This window comes from Wyeomyia smithii, chromosome 3, assembly GCF_029784165.1.
Source record: "Wyeomyia smithii strain HCP4-BCI-WySm-NY-G18 chromosome 3, ASM2978416v1, whole genome shotgun sequence".
In the NCBI taxonomy this organism is placed as follows: domain Eukaryota; kingdom Metazoa; phylum Arthropoda; class Insecta; order Diptera; family Culicidae; genus Wyeomyia; species Wyeomyia smithii.
The window spans coordinates 105,844,208-105,867,724 of NC_073696.1; the positions used below are offsets into that span (position 1 = coordinate 105,844,208).

The 23,517-nt window shown below is 37.2% G+C and overlaps 1 protein-coding gene across 3 annotated transcripts in view; it reads left to right on the forward strand.

Moving 5' to 3' along the window:
* The first annotated feature begins 3,294 nt into the window (after positions 1–3,294).
* LOC129727737 (uncharacterized) overlaps positions 3,295–23,517 on the forward strand; it is a 212,654-nt gene continuing 192,431 nt past the window's right edge. For 2 of the 3 annotated variants that reach the window (XM_055685849.1, XM_055685851.1), the window contains exon 1: positions 3,296–4,406. The gene's annotated coding sequence lies outside the window, so the exon portion shown is untranslated. Of the gene's footprint in view, positions 4,407–23,517 lie in introns of all 3 variants that reach the window. The other variant, XM_055685852.1, reaches the window with a different exon arrangement.

Here is a 23,517-nt window from a genome sequence, read left to right on the forward strand (position 1 = left end):
ATGTTCCGAATTTCTTGAAAGTGTAAATTGATTTAAGAGAAAATATTAACTCTTCAATTAGGTTTTTATTTTATTCTGAAAAGGACAATTTGTTGTTTAATTCAATGTCTGATAAGATATCGATCACATCTTTGCGTTATCACTGGCAATGCAAATAAAAAATTCCTTGGGGGAAAACAAACACTGAAAAGCTTTCCAGAACGTTCTTTTCATTGGATGCATTTGCTAGTGTGCCTGCTATCGCTCAGAGACAGCATTTCACTAAAATGCAACACTGCATCAGCTGGCCCTGCTTATATAGATGCTTATATGCCCTGCATCACCTGGTCCTTCTATCGATGCTGAGACGCGCTCCGCTATCCATTGCCATACCACAACTGTGGTCGTTATCCGCTGCACTGCTACTACTGCTATATCCACTGCTGCTGCTAAGGGAGGACTGCTGTTGTTGCAGTCTAGAATTATAATGAGCGGCTTCGGGTGAAACAGGCTCTTATATAGGCCAAATAGCACATTTCAAATGGCAAGGTCTATGATTCTGTCGACCGTGCTTGGGAAGCAATCATATAACGACCAATCAGAGGCCGAGGTTTTTGTTTTGACAAGGCTTGACTATTTTCAATAGTACAATAGTTTGAAAAATAAAATTACAATTATCTGCATTTGGGAAGAATCTTAGAGGATTTTCCAATCTATTGCTGCAAGAACGATGGAAATCCATCGAATACTAACCGATTTATTAGCATTTGAAATTGGACATATTTTTCACTTTTTTCGGTTTTAGATTTTCATTTCACATCCCTATGTAGCCGAACTTCCTGAGAGAAGTATTCTACTTCAAAATTTGTAAGAAATTAATTCGGGTGAAAAAAATTACAGTGCTTTCGATTTTATCACGGTCAAAAAAAAATTTACCGTGAATTTGGCGCAACCGTGAATTTAGCGAAATGATAAAAATTTAATTTTTTGTGTTGGATTCAATTGAAATTTATGATATTTTGAGTAAAATGATGCAGTTTCATGGTTGAAGGGAATATAAGTTCAAGATACACATGAATAAATAAGAAAAGGTAAGTTTTTGATGTATTTCACCATTGCATTTTCGCGGACTTTCTCCCGCCTATCATACATGCAATATCAATATGATTTGTACTGCCCATTCTTTAGCATAGCTAGCAGAAACTAATGCTTGTTCATGTAAAATTGTGGAACCGCTAGATTTTATAATTTTTAAATCCACGCTCCATGAGGACCAAACTGTAGGGTTATTTGAGTTGTTAACAGATCTTTCTTCTCAACTGCTCGAATAAAACGTAATTTTTGCTTCAAAATCAATGAGATACCTTTTTGACTGTTCATGTTTCCCAAAATTATAACACAAATTATTTGTAACAGATATGACACTTGGTTGCCTCAGAAAATTGATCAAATAAATTGAGCTCATGAAACTATACACATGCAAGGACACAAGGCACAAGTAAAAATGATGTTTCGAATGCATTTTCTACAACTGGAAGTGCATTATTCTTGAATTAAACTTTTTTTTAAAAAAGCGTGATAAAAACGAACAAAAACTGTGAGAAAATCGAGCGTGAATTTGGCGAGTAGTGATAAAAACGACTGTTGATAAAAGCGAAAAAGCACTGTATCACAATAAAACGTGAATTTCGGACAAATTTTATAACAACTCGTAGATCACTGAAACTTGAAGAGTTAGAAATTTGGTATGTTCTGTGAAGTTTCATAGAAGTTAAAGATCTACAACTTTGTCGAAAACCGCAAAGCTCTAGCGTGTAAGGGGATGAAGTTGGCATCACAACACCACCTTCGCGGTTATATTCCGAACTAATTCAAACATCCAGAATGAAGCCCTAACTATACCAAGAAACTTTGTAGAAGATCTGAAACCGAATGGTCAGACCCTGAGAGCGCTAATAATTTCGTACCTCTAGATTCCATTTCTGGCCCAGTGTGCATTGGCTTGATTAGTCCTCGATTTGTGCTGAAATTTGTATTGACTGTCTCCACATGTCAAAATTGGTTCCATTTGCTTGATTAATGCTCGAGTTATGCAAAAATGTGTGTTTCATTTGTATGGGAATCCTCCATTCCAGAGAAGGGAGGGGTGTCGAACCACCATCAAAATATTCCTTGCTCTTCAAAATCTCCCTATGCAAGCTTGGTTCCATTTGCTTGATTAGTTCCTGAGTTATGCAGAAATAACTAAAAAAAATTTTACCTCTTCCAGAGTAGGGAAGGGTGTTATATCAGCACAGAAACATATTTGTCCTCAAAAACAACCACATGTCAAATTTGATTAATTCTCAAATTATGCAAAAGTTAGTGTTTCATTTGTATGGGAAGGCTCTCTTTTAGAGGAGAGAGGGGTTTTGAACTACTATTAAAATACCTCCTCATGCCAAATTTGGCTCCATTTGTTCTTAAGTTATGCCGAAATTTGAAGGAAGCCATCTTCCACAGTAGGGGAAGGTGTCATTCAATCATAGAAACATAATTCGTCCCCAAAAACAGCCACATGTCAAATTTGATTCCTTTTTCCCGACTAGTTTTCGAGTTATGCAAAAATTTATGTTTCATTTGTATGGAAATCCTCTTTTCTATAAGAAGGAGGGGTATCAAACTTCCACAGAAATATTGCTTGCTCTCGTAAACCACCACACGTCAAATTTGGTTCCATTTGCTTGATAAGATAATAAATATACAAAAAAGAAATAGTTAGTTTAGTTAGCATCTCACTGGAACGATTGGCACCCCTTCTGATATCAGAATTTTATGGAATTTCCTACAATTTTTAGATCATTTTGTTTCTAAGGTGGATTATCCTGGAACAGAGATTCTAATAATTAGTATCAATTTACCCACATGTTTGTACTATTTCATCGAAAATAAACTGAGTAGCGTTCAAGTGATTCACCTTTTGGTGATGATATAAACATATTGGCAATGTTTTCAATAATAAAATAGTAATATTTGACTTCATCAATACAGCCATTCGAAGTCTTAAACTGTCCATTAGTGACCACAGTGATTGTACTGTGGATCAATCGAAGCACTGAAGTTATGAATTAAAGCTGCCATTTAAAAATGAAAGATTAACTGCCAACATTGTTCCCAACTGAATAAGTGAGCAGCGCGCGTTAATGCACGCAGCAAAATTCCGCTCTCCGGTTCGCTCACGGAAAGCTTGCGCTCTTTCACCAAGGCGCGATGATGACGCCACACGAAACGAGCATCGGACCAGACGCGGCACCTTGCTGCTGCTTTGCTGTTCCGTACATTACCTTCCGTCGTCATTCTCGCCGGAGACTCTGTCGATTGCGGGTCCACCGTATAATTTTTGAACGAGGGTGCGCGTTGTGCTTTGTTAGTTCTCATCCACACTCTACTGGTTGGATTAGAAAGGACTTTATTTCCCGGTTTAAGACCAGAAGATGCTAAACTAGATCATTTTGTGGATTTTTTGGAACTTCGATGCGGTGCTCGGTGCATGTGGAGTGATGAATCCTTCCAAGTTTTCCTAGTCGAAAATTGGCAAGTGAGTTTGATTGTGTTTGACCAAGCGAAAAGTCCTACTGAGGGCCCAGTTCTGTGTCACCAGCGGAGGATTCAATTGTGCGCCTGTTTGTCGTTGGCAGTATCCTGACAGTACTAGTAAAAAAGTGGTATTCAGAAAGGAATGTAGCTGCGACCAGCAGAGGAAGTTAGTTTTTTTCCTGAAAATGGAAGAAGAATAGAATAAATGTGCTGCATTCAGATTTATTCCTCTCAGAGGTAATTTGCTGGAGCTCGAAGTCGAAGGTGAAAGATTTATGTTGGAGTGACTTGTGTCAAGTGAACAAAAAGTTAGAATCGAGAAGGTTTTTGCAGAAGGCAAACCTTCCCGTATCATCCGGTACATGAAGTGGGATCCTTTCTTTTCTGGTTTTTCTCGTTTGTGTGTAGAAAAACATAAGTACGGAAGGATGGGAATAAAATGAATAAATTCTGTCTACCGAAGACAGCAAAGTGATATAAATTAGATTGAAGATATATGTACATTACAGCCGCTGTTTCACCCGCCAAGTCAGGTCGCTGTATTGTATTCTTGATGGGCTAATCCAAAAATCCTTTGGAAAGCCAGGATTTCAGCAATTTATAGCTTGTGTATAACGTACAGGATTAACTGAAGTGGAAACCTTGCTTTGTTCTGTGTTGCTGCTTATTATGACTACAGTATAAATTACATCAGTTGACAGTCTAAAAGTCATCGAATAATTGTGATGTTAAGATTGAAAAATTTAGGAATATAGTGAAAACGTGAAATTCATAGGGACAGTATAAACAGTGCATAGATGTGAACATACAAATATCAGCCATCAAAGGGTTCTAAAATAAAAAAATCATAAGTAAGTATGCAGTCTTCCTTTTTCTTTGATCAAGCATACACACGTACAAGTCCACACATCTTATGATGCTGCGTTATTGAATGTATCACTTGCCATCGGTTTTACTGATAAGAGTAATATAATGGTTATTTGGATCCTTAGTGGACTTTCTATAAGTTTTAGTTATTAAGATTACGCCAACATTTCGAGCTAAACCATGGGAATTTGTTAAACATTTATGATGTCCTCCATCTGGTCTCGAGGTGTGACAAGCCAATCGAAGTGCCTTCAACCCCCCGGTTGAACAAGACCGTTAAAGTCGCTAACCACACAGTATTTACACCATCGATTGGCTGAGAAGTCTGTGTCAAATAAACAGAAGGTAAAATTTCGAATAGGAATGTAGCAACAAGGCGAGGCTTTTTAAATTGTTCCAATGCTCTTTCCCAGAGAAGGTTGTCTTTCCTTTTGTTCCAATGAGGCTTGATCCTTTTTACAGCAATTGGTGCAAAATGAATGATAGGGCTGACGAAACAACCCTACTGGTGCTGTTTAATAACTATTTCAATTGTCACCGCCAGAAGTCTACAAAAGAACATCTCTGTTCGGTTTTAAACAATCTAATATGAAATATACTCCAGCTAGTTTCGGAACAAACAAAGTTTATCATTATTGCTAGCTAGAATGTGCAAGTACGAATCAAGGAATCAGCTATGCAATGCTACTGGAAGGGAGAAAGTTTTTTTCTTTGAACAATCCACACGTTCTCAACATTTGATTCGAAGTTCTTACTAACTGTATCACAGAAGACGTCACAGTGATGTGTAGGACGCTCTGGGAAAAGAAAAAAAAACAACAAAACCGAAGTTTGGTCTATTGTGTTGCTTTTTCAAACTTCGATCAAAACTTTTGTCCTTTATTTCTCCTGTTAAAAGTTGGTTTCACAAGAGCAAATAAATTCTAGCGTCAGACAATTCCATTTGAGGCTGCAAACATCTCTTTTGTGGTGTTTATCGATTATTATAAATATAGACTTTTACTGTACACTGTTAAGTTATTTTACCTCAAACCGTTTAGGAACAATATGAAAAACTTTGGAAATTGAAATGAAACTGATATAAAGCAAATATTTACCATATATTGATTGTGTTTTTAGCTGTTTCAATATTGTGGAAACTTTGCCAAAAGTTTTTCATACTTTTTTAGTTTTGTTTCATCTCGAAAAATCTAACTTTGGTGGAACTTCAATTTGATTTTATTTGCAGTACAACGCGTGAATAACCTCTGCTTAAAAATTGTGATTTTTCTTTATACTACATTTTTTGTAACCTTTTTCATTTCATAACTTTACCAAAAGTGCATTCAATTCCATACTCTTTTCATTTGCTAGAAATCAAAACATCGCACACTGGGAAAAATTTGGGCTGGTAACCTGAAATGTAGCATTTCTTACGTAAAATTGGTCAATAACTCGATTGATGTTATTTTCATACTGTGCAGGACACTGGAACTACATTTCTAAAAATACGCAAAAAATATGGAGGAAAGGGGCAAAATAGACCATTTACATGAGACCATGAAACCATCACCAATCGATTTGTTGACCAATTTTACATAGAAAATGCTATATTTCAGGTTGCCAGTCTAGCGGCGATTATTTAGTGGAAAACCCGGCACTCCCATTGCCACTTAAGAATCGCTACTGGGCTAACAACCTGAAATATAGCATTTCTTATGTAAAATTGGTCAAAAATCGATTACTGACGGTTTAATTTTGTGTGGGACACAGGAAATGGTCTTTTTTGCCCCTTTTCACCCGATTTTTGCGTATTTTTGAAAATATACACCCTTTCCCGTACACTGCACAGGATGGAACTATCACCAATTTTTAATTTATTGAACAATTTTACATAAAAAATGCTATATTTCAGGTTGCCAGCCCAGCGGCTTCTAATTAGGGAGAATTCAGGTTCATTTTTTCCCAGTGTGCACCGGTAATAATAGAATCACACTGAAACATGTTTAGAGTGGTTTCGTGTGAATAATTATTTCTAATGACACTCGTTGAAAAATCAAGCACTGGAAAGCCATTTAAAGCAAAATTCCCCACCATATTCCAGACCGATCAGACTTGATTCGGATGAGGCCTTGGACACATTCGTAAGATAAAAGGTCTTGTTAAATTCATTTCATACACTGGTCCATATAATGGAGAGGATTTTTTCCTTTGTCCAACCTAACTCACAAAAAATATTTCATTTGAGTTTTCTAAACCTCTAATTTTTCACCGACATTTGCGTTTGAATGGGAGGATTGTACTCTGCTTCAATTCTTGCTTCTCAGCTGTGAATTGTGTAAAATGCTTGACTAAATCTAACCTGTTATTTTAGACGAGAATAATTCTATTGTATTGGTATAAGAAAAGGGGTTCAGGGTAGAGAAATTCTAGCAATTTCATTTTTGATTCGACTGAAACTTTGCGTAGGTAACTTTATCCAATCACGAGTAATTTTTGAAAAGGTGCAGATTCCATGCAACATAGGGCAACCATTTTTGATCTGACCGAATCTTTGCTATGTGTGCTATTGTTTTTTTCTAATCACGACGACTGAAGATTAAAAATATTATGATAGCTAGAACGGTTTGCTTGATAAGTTTGATGTCTTCGGCAAAGTTGTTTGCAGTTTTGCCCTTCCTTAAAGAATACTTTCAACTCTTTTTATTGGGAATTAAAACTTAGTGATCATTTATAAATTATTTTGGTCAAAAAAATTTTTTCTCGCTGTTAGTATAAGTTTATTTGTTGTAAAGTATTCACTGAAAAACACATGTTTTGCTCTAGATCTCAAACTAGAAAAAACAGATTATAGTTTTATGACTGGGAAAATGTATTATAGTTTTATGATTGCGTTTCCAGTTTGTTTAGAATGCTGTAACTCGAGTTTTTCCCATAATACCTTTACGTAGTAGGTGTTTTTCGGGTCGGGGTGATAAGTGTTTTTCATGTAATTTATTTTTCAGGAACACGATGGAATTGTTTAATTTGAAATTAAAATATACCTATCTGTTGAAAAATGCAATTCTTTTCTTCAAATGCAAAAACAATATATCTGACAACACTGCCGCCCAGAATTTATTATTATCGGAATCCTCAACTAATTTTCTTCAAAACCCATACATCAACTTATTTCTTTATTAGAAGAAAACGAGACTATTTGACGAAAAATTGCACTTTTCTCGAAAAAAGGGAGGGTTTTACGAAGCAAGGGATGGACCGACCGGCACCAAAATTGGAATTTTTGCATAATGACCTTAAATCAACCTTTCCACAAATTTGAGCCAAATCTGTCGCGTGCATGAGGTATGAGATGAAGTGACCCATATAAAATTTATGTTATTTGAAACTTGTAGCAAGACGAATCGAAAAGTTTTTTCGAAATTCATATTGTGTCATGTAAACTACACATTTCAACTATACAAATAACGATTTATTATGTATTTTGGATCAGGGCTCTTAGTTAGCATTCGCTTCCGAAATTTAAAAACAAGCATAAAATCTACTGTTTTTTTAATTCACATGAGCCGTTTTAAAATATTTATCTTACTATTGTATCTTTGAATCTCAAAAATTTTAAAAAAGAGCAACATGTCGATGATTCAATTTTCTACAAAACATCCATAGACAACACACAACCCGCATAATCAATAACCATAAACAGATGATAATCCATATGGTTTAACGATATCCCATACAATCGTGACTATATCGCGAACTAGTTGTTAGGCACGTTTTATGGTTATTGATTATGCGGGAAATCAAAACTTTTGAGATACATTTTGACATGGGACTACGTCTTTGTTTTCTATTCTGGAGTACATCCTGTAAAATTGAAAATGAAACTGGTAAATTTTCCGTCAGACTCCAAACGATAATAATAGCAAAACCACATAACAATATACCATTAACAATAACCAGTATGTTGTTGGATAGATGGGAAATAGTGGACAATTTTGTAATACACTAGTTATAATTATTATTTCATTTTTGAGCGGTAAAAATTGATAAAGTTCCGTACAATGAACCAATCACATGCGAGCATGCATAGCACAGACGACATAAAGAGACACCAACCACTCACTGTGACACTGTGATTCTATATCAGCATAGACAAACAGACTTACCACTATTATTTCCAAATTTCGTCAGTAGGCAGTAATGCTGCTAGTGTCGCTATAAGTAAGCGTGCATACTTATAAGGAAGGACATGAACCGTCAATAATGCTGCTCGTGTCTCTATAAGTAAAGACAAAAGCCAGTTATTAGGCAATAAGCTCACATGGGAGCACATAAGTGTAACGTTTCCAACAAGGACGCCGATTTTCAGGATTTTTCATCGAAGAGGCACGTCTGTTTGTCTGTGATATCAGTAAAAAAAAAGACAGAGTCCTCTCGTCCCAACAGGTCGATTTTTATTTTATTCCATAAACTCAGACTAATTTTATGTCTCGAAGGTAAACGGTTTTTCAAAAAGTTTGAATTAACCATTTTTTTAACAATTTGTTAACCTGCTTTTAGAACCTAATAAAAACTGATGTCTTGAAAGAAAACATGCTGGTAAAGACAACAGTATCGTACAGTATTATAGGTGGATCAAAGCGCTGCCAGTCTGTCATTGCAGCGGTACACGATTTTTATTCGTTAGCAATCAAAGAAAAACTAAATACTAAAAAAACTCAACGTCAAGCAAAAAACATTAATGAATCTTTTTAAACTTTAACTTCGTTGTAGTTGTTGTTTTGTGGAACTTGTTGATAGCTTTTTTACATATCTTCTAATATTTCCCTTTTAGAGACGTGACGGCTTCGAAATTATTTTCAGAGTAAGATTCATATAATAAATTTGATTTAATCAGAGTGCAATAAGACAAAACCATTTATTATGATAACATATTGTTGGATTCGAAAGATTTGGTGGATTTGGTTTTTGAGGAAGTAGAATTAATTCTGATTTAGACACCAGGCTTTTCATCCTTCTCTGTATGTGGAAAAAGCAGAGTGAATATTCACCGCTCTCTTGTTGCCCAGCACGGGCGATGCGTGTAAAAATTTTTTGCACCAAGCCTATTTATACTATTTTGTGCTAAGTTTCTATTGTTTTGAAAGAAATTAATTCAATTGCTGCTTACACCACAGCTAGCAAAAAAACAAGAGTGGTGAATCACTCTAGTGAGAATACTCAGAAGTACACCACGGGTAGCACTACTGAGATAAATTCGATAACATACGAAGAGCAAACGTTCGAGCAGTTTCGAGATGCAATAATGCAATCTACTTTCCTACCTAGACGCTCCCCTCATTTGATATATGCATGAGAGACACACAGCAAATACACTAGAGTGAGCTCTGTTGTGTAGCTCCTTTCTTGTGAGAAAAATCACACCAGTTTATTATCTCTCTGGAGAGATATTTCAGATAACGCGATTCGCTGCTCTCTTCATGCAAGTGCGTTGATTTAACAGTGAAAGATATTTTCCTTAACGCTAATGATTCTCTGAGGAGAAGGCCTGTTAGAAAACACTTTTATAGTAGAGATTAAAATTTTTGAGATACATTTTCCCAAAAATTTCATATTTCAGCATTTGGACGACAATTTTATTTATGCATTAGAAACCAATTGTTATTTGAAAAATAAAATTGCGGTTTTTGGAATTTTGGGTAAAACTGATATGATCTAAAGCAGATGAATTCTCTGCTCTGCACAACTTACATTATTGGAGTTTTTTCATTGTTAACGACATATTAAGTCTGACTTCAGCGCCCTAATCCAATCCGATCCAATTTGGGTTTGGTCTCTGTTTTAATTTTTTTTTCATAACCCTAAGCCGAATTCGCACTTCGATGAGTTTTACTCAGTGCTAATAAAAATCAAATTCACTACCGGAATTCTTCTTCAATTTTTATTGTCAATGGACGCAGCACCCTTTTATTTACACGAAATTTTCATCCACATAACAAGCTGTCATACTTTGATGAAACATTTCACGCCATTGTTCACGGTCATGCAATAAAAGTTGCTGAATATCCAACAAGATCTTCACCGTTTCTTTGGTAAAGTGAAACTGAAAATCAAACAGTAGGCGTTATCAACATGAATCGCCAAAATTGATTTTTTGTAGCTAATTCCTCTGGGACTAGTAGACTCTCTTTCTCTTTCTCTCCCTCATTCTCTTTATCTCCGTATAATTTATCGGTTTGTCAGTATTTTGACAGTGTTTGGTAGTTTATGATTGCCCTAACCAATTTTGAAAGACATTTTTGAGTATCCTTAATAATTTCTTATACACAGTTTATTGGTGTATTATTTTCAAACACGTTCGCATTTAAAAAGCTACTGATTGTTTATTCCCTATTTCCTTAGGTTTTATTCTTGTTATCTATGCCATAAAGCTTTCCAATTTACTATTACTTAAATTTTATGTTAGAAATACTTTGTGCAACCGTTAGTTAGTGATATTACAGAGACCTACGATAAAACGTCACGAGCATCAGCAACTGATAAAGATAAATAACTAAATTGAAAGAAAATTCAAACATCAAACTTATAACAAAACATGGAAGAAAATTAATCCACCCATTCGGAGCCTCCAAAAATAGAGGTAAATATTGATGCAAACTGACCAATTGTGCTAATCTCCGTTAGCCGGTTACCATTCTAACGAAAGGCTGCAGCTACCTAACTAACGGTGATAATTGAGCACGTTTATGGCTTAAACCGCTCTGATGAGCCGGTACTTAGATCCGACGGTTCTGTTTTGCTAAGGTAAGGGTGCACACTAACAAACAACAGGCACTAGGCCGAATAAGACCACAACTGTTTCCACTAGGAATAAACACCTGTATTGAGTCAGACGCGGACGCGTAAATCGAGCTTCTCAAGGTTGCTGCTGCTGCTGATATTGACTATGTAGGGAATTGTGGGAATATCGGCAACGAATAACTAAACTACGGACGGGGTGAAGATGATCATCTTAGGGTAGATGAAGCTTCTTTGGGGATAATAATTTCTGTTGCTGACTTTGATTATTACAACCATCGGAAGGTACATTTACCATAGTTATGTTTGTAACGAATTGATTCAAGACCAGACCCTACCAATGCCAAAGCTGATTGGGTTTACCTAAGTCTCTTAACTTGAACTGATGAAACAAGTTTGATACATCGTGACAAGTTTTAGAATTAGTTAGTTCTTACGGAAGTTATTATAGTACTTATTCAATCTATAAAACCCTGACCTTACTGTTCAGAACATTCCAACTAGTTGTAGATTTTAATGGTTTTCATAGCACTGTTCACATTAAAAGTTTTAGCCAGTTAAGATTCTAGCACATTCGAAGCGAATGATTCACATTAGTAAGACGGAGAAGTAAAATGGTACTTCAATTAAAATCTCCTAATAAAGTCTCCCCATATCTTTGCGTCTCGAGTGAATTACGAGTTGGCTCCAATTTGCCCTTCGCCGGATGGCACTCGATCCCGTTTAGAATGTCTGTCCGGTCTCCGCCATTATTGCTGCCCAGATCATAACGCTGATCAGAGTCAAGGGTCCCAAGAGTGCGTTTATGCTGATGAGTTTTAATTAAGAACGTGCGGAACACGACGTCCACGTACAGTTCGCCGGTTTCTCTGTCCATCTGTGCTTTTATGTCTCGCGTTATACAGCATGTATCATTTTATGCTAATACTCTTCATCAGTTTCCACAGCAGCATACTTGTATTTATCCCGCCCCCTTCAACCACCCCACAAGCTGCAACATTCCCTCGCCAAATCTCGCACACGAGTTTGTTCAATAATTGTGGTATTCGCATGACCGCATCTCACCGCAGCATGACTTGGCCCTGAAGCGATGGCGGCGACGACGGTGCTGTGAGACCCCTCTTCGGTGAGCTTCTCGCGCTTTGGGATGCCGTGTTATTTTTGCTAACCACAGACGTAGGTATCGAACTTGCCGATTGAACTTAAGCTATTCAAGAGTTTTCACGCGCCCGTCATGCACCACCAACTCTGGCTTGTAGTACAACGTGGACGCGATGTTTCACCCTGCTTCTGCGGTTTCGGTTGCTACCCCCCCCCCCCTCACAATATGAATACAAATCATGATTTTACTTAACTATGCTGCTAGCTGTAGCCGATTGTGACCGAGAGCGATAGCGCTGGTGAGAGGCGTGATGCTGTTTGCCTTTTTACTGAATGAAATTGATTATCAATTATTTGAGCTGCCATGAGAATTTATTAATATTCCTTACGAGGCTGAAAATAACGTTATTGAACCATTAGCCACTACTTACAATTGAGTCACTCGAGTCAGCAAAGGGTGCTCAGAGTCACAAAGTAAAACACTGTTATTACAGTTTATATAGTTACGAACTGATTGATCGGTTGGGATTGTTGTCCCTCGATCTCACACTGCACCGGATAAACGAGTACGTCGCGATATGTGGTGACTTATTGGACACCCCTAGCGATGTAATACAACGAACGATATTCATTGAAATTAATTGCTGGAATTGATACTATCGCAGCGGCAAATGTCGCCTGGGTAGCGGTCAGACATCAAACAGTTAATAACCCAAGAATAAAATCTGCCCACTTTTACGACAATGTCACAGGCAACTCCGCTTGCAGCAAGACTACGAGGCAGTTTAACTAATAAAAACAGCGGTTAAATCGCTTGTGTCCAACGATGCTTGTATGAATTTGGGGCCCCTGTTTCCTGGTAGTGATGCATTTTTACAGTACAAATTGTTGGCATAAGTGACCCAGTTTAGGAATATCTAGGAATGCCTAAAAAGGTCAATGAAAATTCTCTGTACGCAGAGAGATATTTATGTTTACGGGGCCATCCACATACCCCGTGGACAGATTTTTGACGATTTTTACCCCCCCGTGGACAAATGCCCGTATAAATTCTTTTTTTTTTGTAAGGACCGTGGACATTACACAACCGCTACAAAAATTAAAAATTTCTCATCAGTCTGAAACGACGTTTTGTTCTCTGTAGCGAAAAATGGTCATCTGTGACCTTCGTTCCTGTGGACCTGTGGCTTCGTTCAACTTGCACAAACTACGAAACTAATTAATAATTGATCAATTACCAGTGCAAATTGCTCTGCTTTCGAAACTTTTTCAATGTCGTAAAAAAGGTTTTAATTGATTAGCAAATCAGTTTCATTAACGGCATACGATTAATTCGTAAGCGGAAGAATTTGTCATATGTCTAGATCGTAACACAAGGCGGTTTATCGCGGGAACTAGCATACAACGAACTGTCAGCAGCCAGACTGTACCGAGAGATGTTGCAATTACTAGACTGCTAGAGTAACTGTAAATGGATAATCGCTGTGGTCACGCAGCACCCCGTGAGCAGGTTTCTTTGGAAAACCCTTCGTCTAGTGTACACTGCTGACACTGAGTACAGCAAGCAAATCACGCACGCGTTACTAGAGTACGTGGAACACAAATCAACACGACAAATGGCCTCGCAAAGATCAGGAGACAATTCAACGTTTCTACTTTCAGTGTAGCACACTAGCGGATCTAGTTCTCACGGTTTGTTTCTCTGACAATAAATAGTAAGGCCATTGTCGGTAATGTGTTTGCGAAACGCTATGAACCACACAGTGGTGACTGTTTTGTTTAAATTGGATTTTTTTTATTCTGCAACTAATGCGACCAACTTGAATAAGTTCAAGAGCAACCTCACGTCAAGCTTCTAATGTGGTGAATGTTGCTGGACAAAAATAGCAACAGTCACCGTAATGTGGCAAACGATAGTTCAATAACGTTACCCGCAGGGCTTATAAAAATTGTTTCCGTTTACGGTGACCGGATGAAAGATTAGGAAGTAATCTTACTGCGATGTTGTCGCCAGGTAAGATAAAACTTGTTGGTAGGTATGCCGTGCGAAGTATGTGAATTGCGTCGTAGACAAAGGGGCGTTATTATTATATATAAACATGATTTGATTGTAATAGAAAAAACAACAAATGCTCTATATCAAGCAGTTGATTTCAAAAAGCAATTGTACGTTAAATTATATTTATGGTTTCTTTAATATGAATTTTGAATCTGGATGATGGCATAAATCTGATTGTCCCAACACATCGAAAAAATCTGTTACAGTAGCACCTCTGGCTATAGATGGAATCGATAAAAAATAGGAAGTGTGTAAGTGAGAAAACGACCGCATCACTTTTGTTGCCCTGTAGATTTATGTTATGGTATATTTCACAGTTTGTTTTCCTATTCTCTTTCTAACTTTGTTGTTTCGGCTGAAATAAAATTTTTCGGTTAATTCAACATTGCCATTTGTTGTTCATTCGAATCAGATTTCAAGTTTAAGTTTGACCATTCAAAACACAATGGTAAAAAATGGTAATTTAATTGAGAATACACAGCAATAAAAAATATTGTCACAGTGTCTCTACTGCACTAATTATTGAAACAACCGCACCCGTCCGTCACTAGTTCAACTGGGAGTGAAGAATTTAATTTACAACCATGGCGAACGAATCCAGCCGGTAGCAAGATACCTAATGCTTTGATTACAATATTGAAATATACTTTTGTGACCATTTGCGCGGTCTGCTGCTCACGGATAAAGTTTAATAGCTATTTATCTCTGCTTTTATGACAACCATAGCAAAGGTGCTAAATTAATTTCAGCACAGCCAAGCTATGCAGAACGTAATTTGATTAAGAATAGAGAAATAAAAGTTACGGATTGACCTTGAAAATCATTTTTTGCTAATTCGAAAACATTGCGAAACAAGCGAGGAAATAATCTCTCGATTTGAACGATGTTATCGGAAGATTCGACTCCCACGTTTGTTTGGCAGTACGAATCAGATTGTGTCGAACGAGCGGAAACTTGATTTTGTTTGTCTGAAATTTCGGTTTGCTCGTGGCAGTTGGCTGATTTCTAATTTAATATGGAAATCCTAGATGGGAACTTCTAACTAGAATCGAATTCGTTTTTACGGTATAGCTTCACGAAGACTTTTGCCTCGTAAGTGTTTCCATTTTCCGGACAACACCAAAACTACACTTTTTCTATTATTTATTTATTTATTTATTTATTTATTTATTTCCGTCAATCATAGTAGACTACATCTTAAAAACTATTGCTAACATCACAAATATAGTTATGCAATTCTAGTGTTCAATATTTTTCTAAGAGCATTTCGTGACATCATTAAATCAATAACTTCACAATATTTATTGAAAAGACTCATCATACTAGCGAATTTTCCGAACTTATGCGTTGTGAAACTAAATCGTTGACAAGAGTTACCGAAGCAATTTCTCTTCTTTTTTCAAGCGTATCTATATTAATAAGCATGCAACGCGATTCATAACAAGGGAGAGGAAATGAATTCCAACCTAGTTTTCTTAATGCATATAACAAGAACTGTTTTTGTACGGAATCGATTCTATTGGAATGGACGTCTTGACAAGGCGATCAAACAACACTACAGTATTCTAAAATAGATCTAACATATGTAACAAAGAGAGTTTTCATAGTGTACGGGTCTACGAAATGATAACTGAACCTTTTTATAAAACTTACCAAAACTGTTGGCTCTATTGATGATCGTATTGTAGTGATCAATGAATGTTAACTTAGAATCCATAATTACTCCTAAATCTCTAATTTGATGACACCTTCCTACAACTTGATGTCCAAGAGTGCAACTGGAATGTTCAGGTTTTCTTTTCCTTGTGTAGGATATGATATTACATTTTTTTACGTTGATATCAAGAAGACTTTTTTTACACCAAATGTAGAAAATGTCAACCTCTTGTTGGAATTGTTGGATGTCTGATTTGTGTTTTATTTCCATATACAATTTCATGTCATCGGCATATATCAATACTTCGAGACGATTCAACTCAAGGGTAACGTTATTAACAAATAAAATGTTCGTATCATCTGTACGGGTGTGAATTTCTGAGCAAAACGTGATTTTTAAAAATATTTATCGTTGTCCTGCGACTTTCAAATGAGGAATAAAAAATTGCAGGAAATATGTTAAATGACAGTTCTCCCATATACCGTACATGAGCAAACTGTTATTTAACACATTTCGAGTAGTTTTTATTAAATAGAAGGACATCGATGAACATACTTCGAAAACTCCGTTTTGTGCAAAAAACGCTTTTTTTGACGTAGGACTACGTCTAACCGCACTATATTGAGATACATTCTGCGGAAACTAAAACCAAGGTGTATCGTTGGAATGAAAGATTTCAAACAGTTTTACTGATGTAACCACATGATGGATCATAATAATCAATATGTCGTTGGGTTGATAAAATGATGGACAATTTTGTGATTCTACAGTTATCATTATCACTTCATTGTTAAACAGTAAAAATTCAATGAAAATTTTAAGGTCGAATTTTCACGAACAATGTACCAATCAAATGCGAGCACGCCTAGTACAGACTTCATGAGTAGACACCAACTGCCTGCTGTGATATCCTGTAAAGCAGTGGCAAAAAAAATTGACAGAATCTCCCCTTCCCAATAGGTCAACTAATGTTTGCTTCTAAGAGCCTATTTGATTGGAGACTATTTTGATGTCTTGCAGGTGAAGCTTTTTCGGAAAGTTCGTAGCCACCTTCACTATCAGACAATTTGATGTTCTGCTGTCAGAATGTTATTAAAACTGATGTCTTGAAGGAAAATATGTTGGCACAGGCAACAGTACTGCACCGAGGAATGTATGAATAGAGCGCTGGTCACTCATCGTCTATCAGTCAAGCCAAGTGAAAACTACATTGCCGCTGTCGACGCACAGTGGGGCGTGTTGGGTTAACGCGTAGGTGTCGTTTTGCGATTTGGAACACAATCGAATTGCCGTTTAAATTGTCTTCTTCTTCTTGTTTCGTATAGTAGCAAATATCAGTATTAAATATGATGATTCGGGTGCCGCAAAATACGCTGCGCCACCGGAGACAACGAAATTCTGTACGTGTAGGTAGAGGCAGATGTTTTCTCAAATTTATTAAAATAACTAAACTAGAGTATTTAAAAGACAATAGAAAACCAAAATGTTTAAAATATTACCTTACTTGTAATTTAACAACACTATGCAAACATTATTTGCTAAGGCTAATGTTGTTTATCATTCTAACCCGGTTTATTTTTGAAGATAACAGACATATGACTTTCAAATATGGCATCTTCGTTGTTTTTTTGGTATCTTGAAATTAATTTTTATTCCGATTCTGTCACATGTTTAAATTGACCTGAACAGGATGTTAACATGTTCATGAAATTCTATGTCAATTTGAAATTTTCTGTAAATATACACTGTCGTCTAAAAACTGCAATTCTTTATCGTTATTTTTTCCACGAACTTGTAACTGCAGGAAAATTTTTTATGTGACATCTTTGCCGCTTGACGATCGGTGGGTGAGTCTTTCTTTCACAAGACAAATAAATATAGAAGGAAGTTTAATTTCTATTAAATCCTACTCAATTTAGATCTGTATAGAAGGCCTTTTCGCGTATTGAAGAAAATTGACTGTATTATAATGAAAGGTATTCATCAATATTAAGGAGAATATTTTTACTTCTAAAATAGAGTGCTGCAAATTAATAATCAAAATACAGACCCCTTTCGATTTTGGCAACATACCCGAATTTTTTTGTGTTGCCAATATCGAACTATGTCAAAAATGATCGGTTCTCTTTTCATGACTTTTTTTTTACTTTTTAGCGGCCAAAGACGACATCAACAGTAGATGTGGCCACCAATAAACCACTTTTAGTTCCAAGTCGTTTGAGGTGTCGCTTGATGAACTTAGGTTGACGACCTAGATACTTGATATTACCACCCGAGTGATTAGAGGCATAGCACTGCTTTGATCATGATCATTATATTGCCGAAGCATGTTCCGGCCATTTCTCATGTGGAAATATAAAACTATTGTAGTCCTACGTCAACTCTGCGGTCGTGTCTTGAATACCACCCTCCTACTTTTTTTTTTCAAATGGTACATGAAAAATGGTATAGATTTTGGACCCAATTGGATTGGGTTGTTGGCGGCAACAGTGAAAAATATTATACCTAAAATCCTGCAATAATTTGCTCTCAAACAATTAAAATATCGCTGTTCTTTGCATTGGAAACGACCAGCAACGATGATGATCAACAGGATTCATAGAAAATATGTTAGTATATGTGTATTGAAAACATAATCCTCATTCGTTTTTTAGGTACCTGCTCATTATCTGCCGTTTTGTGTGTTTTCAGGAACCAAAACGGATATTTTATGCCTTAAGATGTACAAGCTGCGTTTTGTCAAACAAATGGTCGTCGTGCGTCCAGACCGAACCAAGCGCCAAAAACATCAGTACGAGTAACCGGCGATCAAAGTTTAACCACCCCGTATGTATGGGTTATGAACTGTTCAGAGGATTTTATTTTTTCATGAAAGATAAATTACACAGTGCAACATTTTTTTTTTGCCTTGGCTCCTATGTATGATTTTTTGATGAAGTCTGATGCGAAAATAAATTTCCCTGAGTTTGAACATATTTCAATTTAAGGGGCAACTTAATTATCAATTTTAACATCCACTGGTGTTAAAAACTCAATTTTCATAAAAATGGCGCTTGGTTCGGGCGACCAAATATGGAAAATATTATGCAAATGAAAAAAAGCATTTCAAATGTGGCGTTTCTTGAGTGTTTGCAGATCGATAAGCATGCAGCGTGCTTCATACGATGGAAGACGAAATCCAGTTCGATTCAAGTTGTGAAGCTTCATAATGTACGGATCTTAAAAAGAGTAGTAGAACAGCTCAATAAAGCCCAGTATACTGTTTACTGATGATAGAGTTTAAAGGTTCTGCAAAAATTATCGTGATTTCTAGAATTGATTTTGACGTTGAACCATCTATCTAAAAGTAAGACGCCTGAATTTGAAATTCTAGTAATGCAACTATGAAAAAATGAACAGGGTTTGAGCGCTTATATTTCAGTCATTTCTTATCAGATTTTCAAGGTATTGGCACCAACCGATCAGAAATATTTTTACGGCTGAGTTTTCGTAATAGAAACATCTAATTGATTAAGATACACTATGGAGAAAATGGTAAATAACATGGATTGTCTCAATCATACCGAGCAACCAATTCTTCCCCAGCACAACTAAAATTCACAACCGATTTGAATTGTAAGCGGTTTGTTGTTGTTGTTGATACCTAGTAAACCAGAAATGCGCTATTTGGGCTATATTAGACCTGCTTCTCCTTACACGAATCAATTTTGCTAGTGGATGGCTACTGGGTCCTAACTAAGCAGTAGCAGTAGTGGTAGAAGCAGCACTTCCTCCAGTGAAAAGCTCTGCCATATTTCAGCAACACACAAAAGGGGATGTTGGCAATCCAAATCTGTTGACCGTTAAAATATAAGTGTAAAAACAGCTTTCCACTGTGGTATCAGTGGAGTTCCTGATTTCCACTGTCGAGAATAGCACAGAGAGGCCACTAGCTCGTACCATTACAAAGCAAAGCAAAGTCTTGGCGCTATATTCCGATTCGCAACTCGACCTTCTGTTTATTGATACATAAACTTCGCAGCCAACTGATTAGTGTACGGGACAATTGCGGGGCCAGCGCTACAAAACTATTGACATTAACAGTCTCTCCCGAGCTGAAACTCGAACCTACGACGGCTGGCTTGTTGGGCCAGCATCGTAGCTCGAGACTATCTGGGAGATTCATTCATTCATTACACTCGATTCATAATTTACCAGCAGCGGGTAGCGGTAGCGGCATCGACAGCGGTAGACTTTTCATGTCGGTTTTAGGCTCAAATAATTTTATTATCGAATGATGAGATGGACAGTTCCTCCGGTGAAACTTTGCTGCCGGATATTTTTTAGTTTATATAACAGAAGGAAATAACAGATTTGGGAGCGTATTCTTGCGGAGGCGGAAGGTTGCTTCTCCAGGCACGATGCTAGAAGCTTCTACAAGAAGATTGATAGAATCAGGAACCAAAACGTGTCAGCCCCTGTCATGTGCAACGATAGGGAGGAACCTTATTACCGAAAGAACGGAGGTGGCCAGGCGTTGGAAGGAACACCATAGTGTGCTGTTGAATGGTGAAGAAAACAGCGTAGTCGAAAGGAGCGGGATGGTGATTGAGGATGATAGCAAAGCTGTGGACCCACCATCCATAGACGAGGTGAAGAAAGCAGTGAAAGAGCTGAAGAACTGCAGGCAGCTGGTAAGGACGGTATTCCAGCCGAACCTCCTAAAGTCGGGAGTGAACAGTTGTATCGTGCTCTACACCGGATCATGCTGAGAGTGTGGTCCGATGAAGAATTACCCTCGGGTTGGTTGGATATCCGATCTACAAAATAAGCCTGGACTGTAGAAATTATCGGGGCACAACCCTTCTCAAGACTGTTTGCAAAATTCTCTCCCGTATTCTGTTCCATTGACTGAGGCCGTTGCAGGAGACCTTTGTTGGCGAATACCAATGTAGCTTTCAAGAGGAACGCTCCACTATGGACCAAATGTTTACCCTGCGATATATCCTCGATAAGTTTCGAGAAATCAACTTGCAGACTCACCATCTGATCATTGACTTGAGGGCAGCGTACGATACAGTTAAGAGAAATGAGTTATGACGAATTATGCTCGAACATGGTTTCCCAACGAAACTAATTAGGCTGATACGTGCCACCCTTGAAGGCTCTACATCATGCATCAGGATAGCCGGTGAAATATCGGACCCCTTCGTGACGTTAGATGGTTTGGAGCAGGGAGACGGGTTGTCAAACTTATTGTTTAACATCGCACTGGAGGGTGCTATACGGAGGGCTGGCGTGCAAAGAAGCAGCACCATCATTACGATCTCTCACATGCTTCTAGGTTTTGCGGACGACATCGATATTATTATTGGTATCAACCGTAGAATAGAGGAAAAGGCCTTCGGACCTCTCAGGAGGGCAGCTGCGAGAATAGGGCTCATCATTAAATTATAGCTGGTAGAGAATGTGGTAATCCGACGGATGTTGGAGCTAAGGTGGTGTTAGATGGGGAAACTTTTAAAGTAGTCGACGAATTTATTCACAAGGGTCCATTACCCAAGTAAAAATTCTATAGCTACTTGGTTTTCTAACGGTTTTATCACAGCAAAGAATATTACCAACGGTTTTATGGCGGTTAAACCCGTTGCCAAAAATAGCAAGTCGTAATGAACACTGATAGCTGTCAATAAAACTCTGATAAAACTTTTAATAAAACCGGCAAGAGTCAATGCATTTTTGCTTTATTATTGGTTTTATTATTACTATCTTTTGCCCAATGAAACCACTCCAGCTTGCTGTCATATAACATAGAATCCAGTTTTGTAGCGGTCATTCAAAATCTAAAAAACTACTAGTTGGCTATGAAAAATATCTCATAAAATTGTAATAAGTGCCCAGTTTCAACCTGTCAAACTTGTAAACAAATATATGCAGGCAATGACATACATACAGGTGAGACAAAAGCGGCCTATTTGGTTTAGTGTGATGCAGAATTCTGTCACAGTCTCCGTAAGATGTGTGTAAAATGCTTTAGAGCATCTTGCAGCGCATTTGTGAACATTGATGACGTATAACTCCAAAACTCTAATAAAATAACACGGTAAACTTAGTATTAGTACTTACTACTGTTCGGTATTTTTTTTTTCAAATTTCATCGCCAGTTTTGTCTTGTTTCGGTTGAAAATAATTTCCTATGTCGCTAAATTATGCGTCCTTAAAAATAAGGTAGAGACAAGACACTATTGATATATTTCGAAATATATTCAATATTCAATTAAACTAAGTATGTATCGTTGCATTTTACGTGCACCTCTCTATTTATTAGCGAACCTATACATTAGAGAAATGACAAGACACTCACCGTTAAGGCAACTGTCAACATCAAAACGGATAACGGCAATGCAAAATGATACAACTCGCCCGTTTTGATGTTGACAGTTGCCTTAACGGTGAGTGTCTTGTCATTTCTCTAATGTATAGGTTCGCTACTATTTATATCAAAGCTCGTTGATTCCTCATTATCGTCGGTGTGATGTCAGATTTTGCATAAAAATGAAGTTGTCTAGGCCCCAGGGATTTACTATATTTTTCTCTAATAATACAGGCATCCAACCTTTGCCGCACATAACAACATATATATCATTGAACTAGGCTTATTGCGGCTACGATTGATACCAACTAATTACCAACCGCGCCATATTGATATTTTTGAAACTTTTTATGATCTTGAAACGAAAATCGAATCGTCGTCTGACTAACAAATAAATTGAACATCCAAAGTTGATTTTGATCTATCTCTGTATTAAAGAACACGGCTAGATTTTTTTTCTGAAAAACTGAGCTGAAACAATCCAATTCATTTTTGCTAACAATGAAATCATTTTTGTAAGCCCGTACTATTTTGATGGCGCATAAATTTTAAGCGCCAATGTTCTCAAAATGCACGATAAAATTTCACGCGCATAGGCTTGAGAGTTACGAAACCTACCAAAAACCCCTCTTTATTCCTTACTTTCTACAATATCACCATCAAATAAAATCGATTGCACGATCATAACCAACACAGGTGAAACATTTCTCCCGCGACGAGAGATTTCCTTATTAAAAAAAGTGGCGTGATGTTCTGGTGTGTGTGCAGGAACGGCACAACAAATCAACTTATTACGGTTGCTGTCAAGCAATGAAAAGTTGAATTGGACTTATTGTGGCAAGTAGGAGATCGCAATAATACTTACAGTATGCGGTACTCTTTTCATATGGTTTTAAAGCAGTTTCATTGCCATTCTTATAATTGCTTCAATAAGCTTGGCAAGGGTGGGCCACCTGGCTGTAAAGCAAACTTATAGCGGTTATCAGGAGGTTCTGATAGTATTTCTAGTTTTAATGGCAGTTTTGCGAAATCGGTCGTGAAAGCTGCTTAAAGAATGCAATACGACTTAAAATGTTACTTGGGTAGTGACAACGAGGTTAACCGTGAGATAAAAAGGCGAGATAGCAGCTGCAAACAGGGCCTTCTGCG